We start from the raw sequence: 9,020 nt of genomic DNA, 5'->3' as shown, positions 1-9,020 counted from the left end.
TTTTTTTTTTTTGAGACGGAGTCTCACTCTGTCACCCAGGCTGGAGTGCAGTGGCACGATCTCGGCTCTCTGCAAACTCCGCCTCCCAGGTTCACGCCATTCTCCTGCCTCAGCCTCCTGAGTAGCTGGGACCACGGGCGCCCACTACCATGCCCGGCTAATTTTTTGTATTTTTAGTAGAGATGGCGTTTTACCATGTTAGCCAGGATGGTTTCGCTCTCCTGACCTTGTAATCTGCCCTCCTCGGCCTCCCAAAGTGCTGGGATGACAGGCATGAGCCACCGCACCCAGCCTTTTTTTTTTTTTTGAGATGGAGTCTTACTGTGTTGCCTGGGCTGGAGTGCAGTGGCATGATCTCAGCTCACTGCAACCTCCACCTCCCAGGTTCATGTGATCCTCCTGCCTCAGCCCCCCTAGTAGCTGGGATTACAGGCACACACCACCATGCCTGGCTAATTTTTGTATTTTTAGTAGAGACAAGGTTTTGCCATGTTGGCCAGGCTGGTCTCAAACTCCTGACCTCAGGTGATCCACCTGCCTCAGCCTCCAAAAGTGCTAGGATTACAGGCATGAGCCACCACACCTGGTGTACAATATTATTTTTGTGTGTGCATACTTACTAATACCAGTGAGTTTTGTATCTTCAGATGATTTCTTATTATACATCCTTTTCTTTGTGATTGATGTACTTCCTTTAGTATTTCTTGTAGAACAGGACTGGTGTTAATGAAATCCCTCAACTTTTGTTTGTCTGGGAAAGCCTTTCTTTTCCTTCATGCTTGAAGGATATTTTCACTGAATATGCTATTCAAGGGTAAAAGATTTTTTTCTTTCAGCACTTTAAATATGTCATGCCACTCCCTCCTGGTTTGTAAGGTGTCTACTGAAAAGTCTTCTGCCAGTTGTATTGGAGCTCCATTGTTTGTTATTTGTTTCTTTTCTCTTGCTGCTTTTAGAAGCCCTTCTTTATCCTTGACCTTTGGGGGTTTGATTACTAAATACCTTGAGGTTGTCTTCTTTAGGTTAAATATGCTTGGTGTTCTATAACCTTCTCGTAGTTGGATATTGATATCTTTCTTTAGGTTTGGGAAGTTCTCTGTTATTATCCCTTTGAATGAACTTTATACTCCTATCTCTTTCTCTACCACCTCTTTAAAGCCAATGACTCTTAGATTTGCCCTTTTGAGGCCATGTTCTAGATCCTGTAGGCATGCTTCAATGTTTTTTATTCTTTTTTCTTTTGCCTCCTCTGACTTTTTTTTTTTTTTTCCTGAGGCGGAGTCTTGCTCTGCTGCCCAGGCTGGAGTGCAGTGGCCGGATCTCAGCTCACTGCAAGCTCCGTCTCCTGGGTTTAGGCCATTCTCCTGCCTCAGCCTCCCGAGTAGCTGGGACTACAGGCGCCCGCCTCGTCGCCCGGCTAGTTTTTTGTATTTTTTAGTAGAGATGGGGTTTCACCATATTAGCCAGGATGGTCTCGATCTCCTGACCTCGTGATCCGCCCGTCTCGGCCTCCCAAAGTGCTGGGATTACAGGCTTGAGCCACCGCGCCTGGCCTCCTCTGACTATTTTCAAGTAGTCTGTCTTCAGGCTCACTAATTATTTCCTCTGCTTGATCAATTCTGCTATTAAGAGACTCTAATTCATTCTTCAGTATGTCAATTGCATTTTGTACTCCAGAATTTCTGCTTGTTTTTTTTTTTTTTTTTTTTTTTTTTGAGATGGAGTCTCACTCTGTCACCCAGGCTGGAGTGCAGTGGCATGATCTCAGCTCACCACAACCTCTGCCTCCCAGGTTCAAGCAATTCTCATGCCTCAGCCTCCCAAGTAGCTGGGATTACAGACATGCATCACCATGCCTAATTTTTGTATTTTAGTAGAGATGGGGTTTCACCATGTTGTCCAGGCTGGTCTGGAACTCCTGACCTCAGGTGATCCACTCACCTCGGCCTTCCAAAGTGCTGGGATTAAAGGCATCAGTGACTGTGCTCGGCCTTGATTCTTTTAAATTATTTAAATCTCTTCATTATATTTATCTGATGGAATTCTGAATTCCTTCTCTCTGTTATCTTAAATTTGAGTTTCCTCAAACAGCTACTTTGCATGCTCTGCCTGAAAGGTCACAGATCTCCATTTCTCCAGGACTGGTCTCTGATGTCTTATTTAGTTCATTTGGTGAGGTCACGTTTTCCTGGATGGTTCTGATGCTTGTGGACATTTATCCCTGTCTGAGCATTGAAGAGTTAGGTATTTATTGTAGTCTTCTCAGTCTGGGCTTGTTTGTACTCATCCTTCTTGGGAAAGCTTTTTAGATATTTGAAAGGACTTAGGTCTTGTGATCTAAGGCATCTCTACATTAGGGGGCATTCCAAGCCCAGTAACACTGTGGTTCTTGCAGACTCTTAGAGGTACTACCTTGATTATCTTTGATAAGATCCAGAAGAATTCTCTGGATTACCAGGCAGAGATGCTTGTTCTGTTCTCTTTTCCTTTTTTTTTTTTTTTTTTTAGATGGAGTTTCACTCTTGTTGCCCAGGCTGGAGTGCAATGGCACAATCTCGGTTCACCACAACCTCCACCTCCCGAGTTCAAGCGATTCTCCTGACTCAGCCTCCTGAGTAGCTGGGATTACAGGCATGCATCACCACATCCAGCTAATTTTGTATTTTTAGTAGAGATGGGGTTTCACCATGTTGGTCAGGTTGGTCTCAAATTCCCAATCTCAGGTGATCCATCTGCCTCGGCCTCCCAAAGTACTGGGATTAGAGGTGTGAGCCACTGCACCTGGCCGATTCTCTTCTCTTTACTCCAAACAGCGTGTCTCTCTCTTGCTGTGTTCTGAGCCACCTGGAGTTGGGGCTGGGGTGACACAAGCACCCCAGTAGCCACCATCACTGAGACTGTGCCGGGTCAGACCTGAAGTGAGCACAGCACTGGGTCTTAACCAAGGCCTGCTGTAATCACTACCTGGCTACTACCTGTGTTTGCTCAAGGCCCTGAGGCTCTACAACCAGTGGGTGGCAATACCAGCCAGGCTTGTTTCCTTCCCTTCAGGGTGGCAGGTTCCCCCAGGCCCTGCGTGGGTCAAGAGGTGCTATCCAGGAGCCAGTGACTGCAGTAAAATAACTCAGAAGTCTACCTGGTGTTCTAGTTGTACCATGGCTGAGCTGGCACTCAAATCATGAGATGCAGTCCTTTCCACTCTTCCCTCCCCTTTCCGCAGGCAGAAAAGCCTCACCCCATGGCCACCACCACCACAGGTCCATGGGGAGTACTGCCAGGCTACTGTCAATGTTCTCTTAGAGACCAAGGGCTCTTGAGTCAGCTTGTGGTGAAGCTGCATGGCCTGGGACTCACCCTTCAGTGCAGTGGGCTCCGCTCTGGCTCAGGGAAGGTCCAGAAATGCCATCCAAGATCCAAGGCCTGGAATCAGGGATCCCAACAGCCCGCTTAGTGCCTGCCCCACTGTGGACAAGCTGGTACCGAACATGCAAAAGTCCCTTTTGCTTTTCCCTCCACTTTTTTCAAGCAGAAGGAGTCTCTCCCCATAGCCACCACAGCTGAGAATGTTCTGAGTTTCACCCAAGGCCTATGGTGTACTACCAGGGTATTGCTGCTGGTTATTCAGGGCCCAAGGACTCTTCAGTCAGCAGATGATGGGTCCTTCCAGGACTGAGTCCTTTCCTTCAAGGCAGTGGGTCTCCTTCTAGCCCAGGGTGTGTTTAGAAATGTCATCCAGGAGCTAGGGCCTGCAAAGGGGACCTAATGACTGTGACTGGTGCCCTATCCTCCTGTGGCTGATCTGGTATTCAAAGTACAAGATAAAGTTCTCTTTACTCTTCCCTCTCCTCACCTCAAGCAGAAGGAAGGGGCCTTTTTTGGAGCTGTGAACTGTGCTGCCTGGAATTGGGAGAGGGGTGGCACGAGCACTCCCTTAGCTGCCCTAACTGTTGTCTTAGTAGGTTGCATGCCCCCCAAGTCCACTGATTCTGAACCAGCTCAGTACTAGGAATTGCCTCAGAGTTGCAGTCCTTGTGGCCTAGACTGCCTTCGAGTTTATTTAGGATTCCAGAGCATTTTAGCCCACAGTGGTAAGGCTCACTGGAACTCAAGTTCCAGCCACTGGCATGGATGATTCCCCTCTGACTAGAACTGATTATTTATTTATTTATTTAGAGATGGAGTTTTGCTCCTGTTGCCCAGGCTGGAGTGCAATGGTGCAGTCTCAGCTCACTGCGACCTCCACCTCCTGTGTTCAAGCTATTCCCCTGGCTCAGCCTCCCAGGTAGCTGGGATTACAGGCATGCACCACCATGCCCAGCTAATTTTGTAATTTTAGTAGAGACAAGGTTTCTCCATGTTGGTCAGGCTGTTCTTGAACTCCTGACCTCAGGTGATCTGCCTGCCACGGCCTCCCAAAGTGCTGGGATTACAGGCATGAGCTACTGCACCTGGCCAAAACTCAAGTTTCTTAAGAGAGTGGGCAGGAAGGTCCAGCCCACCTTACCAGCCACTAGAGCTGATTTAAATGCTCCCACTGTGGGTGGGCATCAGCTGAATTCAGCCTGGTTTTGCTTTCTACTTGTTGGTAGAAGAGCTGAGGCAAGACTGGCTTGTCTGCCCTAATATAAAAGAGTCTTGGAAGATGTCTGGGATCCAGGGTCTAAAACCCTTCATGGCCTTTGGAACATGAAGCTCTGTGCCAAAGGGTGGAGGGCTGCCCTGCCACACCACAAATCCAAGCCCAGGGCATAAAACCCCTCATGGCTTAGATGGAATCCAAGGCTCAGGGCATAAAACCCCTCGTAGCCTCTGGAAGGTGTACAGACTTGTTGGTTGCTCTCCCAGGCTCATAAACATATTCTGTATTTTCTCAAGCAGCAGAGCACATTCTATGTGCATCAAAGAAAATGCTAAACCGTCAGACACTTGATGCACCGCTACCTTTCTATCCTCACGCCCACACCTGTTTACCCCCACGTCCTCACGACCTGCTTCTTTGTTTGATCACCAATAAACAGTGTGGGCTCCCAGAGCTCGAGGCCTTCGCAGCCTCCATACCAGCGTTGGCCCCCTGGACCCACCTCATGCACTCTCACTCTTAACTTTCTCATTCCTTTGACTCTGCTGGTTTGTAGCCCCCCATGGCCTGGTGTTGGGTCTGATCACCCCAACATTTCAGGCACCCAACGTGGGGCTATGAACACCCCGGTGAAGGAACACTAGAGCATGTGGAAGCGGAAGACGCATTGTCAGAGGACACCTGAGGACAACTGAAAGAAGCTCGGTAGGTAAGCTGGGCACTTGGAAGAACCCAGATAACAATGGGACAGAATGAAAGTAAACATTCTGCTTACTTAAATTTCTTAAGGCATTTATTATGGAGAGGGGTAGTGAAAGTTAGTACTCAGAATTTATTAACACTCTGTAGTACAGTAGAGCAGTTTTGGCCATGGTTCCCAGAACAGGGGACAATGGAGCTAGATGAATGGGAAAGAACTGGCAGACATTTTAAAAAGGCATATATAGAAGCCAAAATTCCAGTTTCTGTTTGGTCAGCATGGGCGTTGATAAAGGCAGCTCTTGAGCCATTTCAAACAGATGACGAGGCAAATTCAGATGAGGAAGAGGTAGACGAGTGCAAAAAATTAACTTCAGATTCTGAATATGAGGAACAGCAACCAGAGGAAATTGAAGAAAAGAAAGGGAAACTGAAAAAGATATATTTTACTAGCTTTCCACCTGCTGAATTAAGTGAATGGCCACCTCCTCCTCCTCCTAATGGGTGAGAAGATGAATTAGCTATAAAACTTACTGCTCCGGTAGCTGCAACATTAAAACCTGGAGCATTGAGAGGCCAAGGCAGGTGGATCACAAGGTCAGGAGATCGAGACCATCCTGACTAACATGGTGAAACCCTGTCTGTACTACAAATACAAAAAAAAATTAGCCAGGCGTGGTGGCGGGCACCTGTAGTCCCAGCTAGGAAGGCTGAGGCAGGAGAATGGTGTGAACCTGGGAGGCAGAGCTTGCAGTGAGCTGAGATCGCACCACTGCACTCCAGCCTGGGCAACAGAGCAAGACTCCGTCTCAAAAAAAAAAAAAAAAATGCCTGGAGCAATTGGTGGTGCTATACAAAATTCTATTCAGAAGGCTAGAGCTGAAGGAGACCTAAAAGCATGGCAATTTCCCATTACTATAATCCAGCGAGGAGGATAGAATATAGCTAGTTGGGCCACCTTTTCTTTTAAGTTGTTAAAGGAATTCAAGCAAGCCATTAGTCAATATGGGCCAAATTCTCCTTTTGTACAAGCTTTACTAAAAAATGTGGCTCTTGATAATAAATTAATACCATATGACTGGGATACTTTAACAAAATCTGTTCTCACTCCATCTCAGTACTTGCAGTTTAAAACTTGGTGGGCTGATGAAGCTCAAGGCAAGAGAAAACACACAAGCACAGCCTCCTGTGCCTGTTTCCTTTGAACAGTTAATGGGCTTGGGCCCTAATTGGGGCCGATTAGACAATCAAGCAGTAATGAAAAATGTTTCCGTTGTTCAGTTACGCACTGTGTGCTTACAGGCATGGAAAAAAAATGTTATGGGGAAAAAATATCCTTCTTTCATTAGACCTATGAGAGGGAAGGCTCATTTGGCTGAGTATATTAAGGCTTGTGATGGCATTGGGGGAAATTTACATAAGGCTACTCTTTTGGCTCAAGCTGTGGCTGGACTAAAGGTGGGAAAAAATATGCCCCATTTCTCAGGCTCTTGTTTTAATTGTGGGCAATTTGGACACACAAAAAATGAATGTAGAAAAGAAATCAAAAGGCAAAAACTATTACCATCAATCAACAGAAAAGTCCCAGTGTATGCCCCTGATGTAAGAAGGGCAGTCACTGGGCAAATCAATGTCATTCTAAATTTAGCAAAGATGGGCAACCTCTTTTGGGAAACGGGAAGAGGGGCCCAAGACAAACCGAGGCGTGTCCAGCACAGTCAGTGCCCTTACAAACGTACAATAGTTGTCCCCCACCACAGCAGTGCTGCCATAGATCTCTGCAGCACAATTCCTGTTTCCCTACTTCCTGGGGAGCTACCAAAGAAGGTCCCCATGGGAGTTAGGGGCCCTTTACCCTCAGGAACAGTTGGTCTATTGCTTGGAAGGTCTAATTTAAATTTAAGAGGTGTCACTGTACTCTTCTGAATCACTGAATCATCAATAATTGTACTCACTGAATCATAAATAATTGATTCTAATTATACTGGAGAGATTCAATTAGTTATTAGTTCCTCAGTTCCATGGTCTGCTTCCCCAGGAGAAAGAATTGTTCAGTTGTTACTGTTGCCTTATACAAAACTGGGAAGCCTTATACAAAACACAGTAAAAAGAAAAAAAAAAAAAAAGGAGGCTTTGGTATGAATCCAGCAGGAAAAGCTGTATATTGGGTTAATCAAGTGTCTGATAAAAGACTTATTTGTACAGTAACCATGCAAGGAAAGGACTTTGTAAGGTTAGTAGATACTGGAGCTGAAGTTTCCATTATTGGTTTAAATCAATGGCCCTGGCATTGGCCTAAGCAAAAGGCATCCGTTGGTGGTGCTGGAGTAGGGGCTGGCTCAGATTTTTTCAAAGTTCTTTAATTTTGCCATGCCAAGGGCCGGATGTCCAAGTAGGGACAATTCAACCTGTTATTACACCTATTCCTGTCAATCTATGGGGCAGAGACTTATGACAACAATGGGGTACTAAAATATCTATTCCTATGGATCAGTATAATAATAACAGTAAACAAATGATGAGAAAAATGGGATATCTCCTGGGGAAGGGACTGGGAAAAAAAAATAAAAATGGCCAACCAGAACTTTTAGAATTAAAAGGGCAAACAGATTGAACTGGATTAGGGTATCATTTTTAGGAGCGGCCATTGCTGAGCCTCAGGCTCCCATTCTGCTTGTTTGGTTAACTCCCAGACTGGTTTGGGTGGAGCAATGGCCGCTGAAACAGGAAAAGCTAGAGGCTTTAAAAGAATTAGTGCAGGAACAATTACAAAAGGAACACATAGAGCCTACTTTCTCCCCCTTGGAATTCTCCTGTGTTTGTTATTAAGAAAAAATCAGGGAAGTGGAGAATGTTAACAGATTTGAGGGCCGTTAATGCTATAATTCAACCCATGGGCGCACTGAACCAGGGCTGCCCTCTCCAACAATGATCCCAAAATACTGGACTCTTATAGTAATAGATTTAAAAGATTGCTTTTTTACCATTCCTTTAGCTACTCAAGATTATCAAAAAAATTGCTTTTACTGTTCCCGCTATAAATAACAAAGAACCAGCGGACAGATACCATTGGAAAGTACTGCCACAAGGCACGTTAAATAGCCCGACTATTTGTCAAACTTATATTGGAAAAGCTATTAAGCCAGTTAGAGAACAATTTTAAAAATGTCATATTATCCATTACGTGGATGATATTTTATGTACAGCTGAAACTAGGGAGGAATTAATGCTGTGCTACAAACAGAAAAGGCTGTAACTACAGCAGGGTTAATCATAGCCCCGGATAAAATCCAAACTTCTACTCCCTTTCAGTATTTATGAATGAAAGTAAAACAAAGTACTATTAAGCCTCAAAAAGTTCAAATCAGAAGAGATAATTTAAAGACTAAGTAATTTTCAAAAATTATTAGAAAACATTAATTGAATTTGTCCCACTTTAGGCATTCCTACTTATGCTATGTCTCACCTCTTTTCTACCTTACGAGGTGATTCTAACTTAAACAGTAAATGCTCCCTGTCCAAAGAGGCATTAGAGGAACTTCAATTAATTGAAGAAAAAATTTCTTGTTTTATTCCATTAGTGAGGACATCTAGGATGATGATGAATAGCAGTGGTGAGAGGAGGCATCCTTACCTTGTTCCTGATCTTAGTGGGAAAGCATCTAGATATCAAAATTAAGTATGATCTTAGCTTCAGCTTCTTTTTAGAGGTTCTTTATCAAGTGGGAGAAATTTGCTTCTA

The 9,020-nt window shown here is 44.9% G+C and overlaps 1 long non-coding RNA gene across 1 annotated transcript in view; it reads left to right on the top strand.

Annotated features, from left to right (window-relative positions):
- Positions 1 to 5,197: 5,197 nt before the first annotated feature.
- LOC108539649 (uncharacterized) overlaps positions 5,198 to 9,020 on the top strand; it is a 9,128-nt gene continuing 5,305 nt past the window's right edge. Inside the window, exon 1 of the long non-coding RNA XR_001888447.1 lies at positions 5,198 to 5,284. This is a non-coding gene — a long non-coding RNA (uncharacterized LOC108539649). The remainder of the gene's footprint in view (positions 5,285 to 9,020) is intronic.

Source organism: Rhinopithecus bieti, unplaced genomic scaffold (genome assembly GCF_001698545.2).
Source record: "Rhinopithecus bieti isolate Rb0 unplaced genomic scaffold, ASM169854v2 scaffold_15296, whole genome shotgun sequence".
NCBI classification, from domain to species: domain Eukaryota; kingdom Metazoa; phylum Chordata; class Mammalia; order Primates; family Cercopithecidae; genus Rhinopithecus; species Rhinopithecus bieti.
This window is presented reverse-complemented; position numbering and strand designations above follow the sequence as displayed.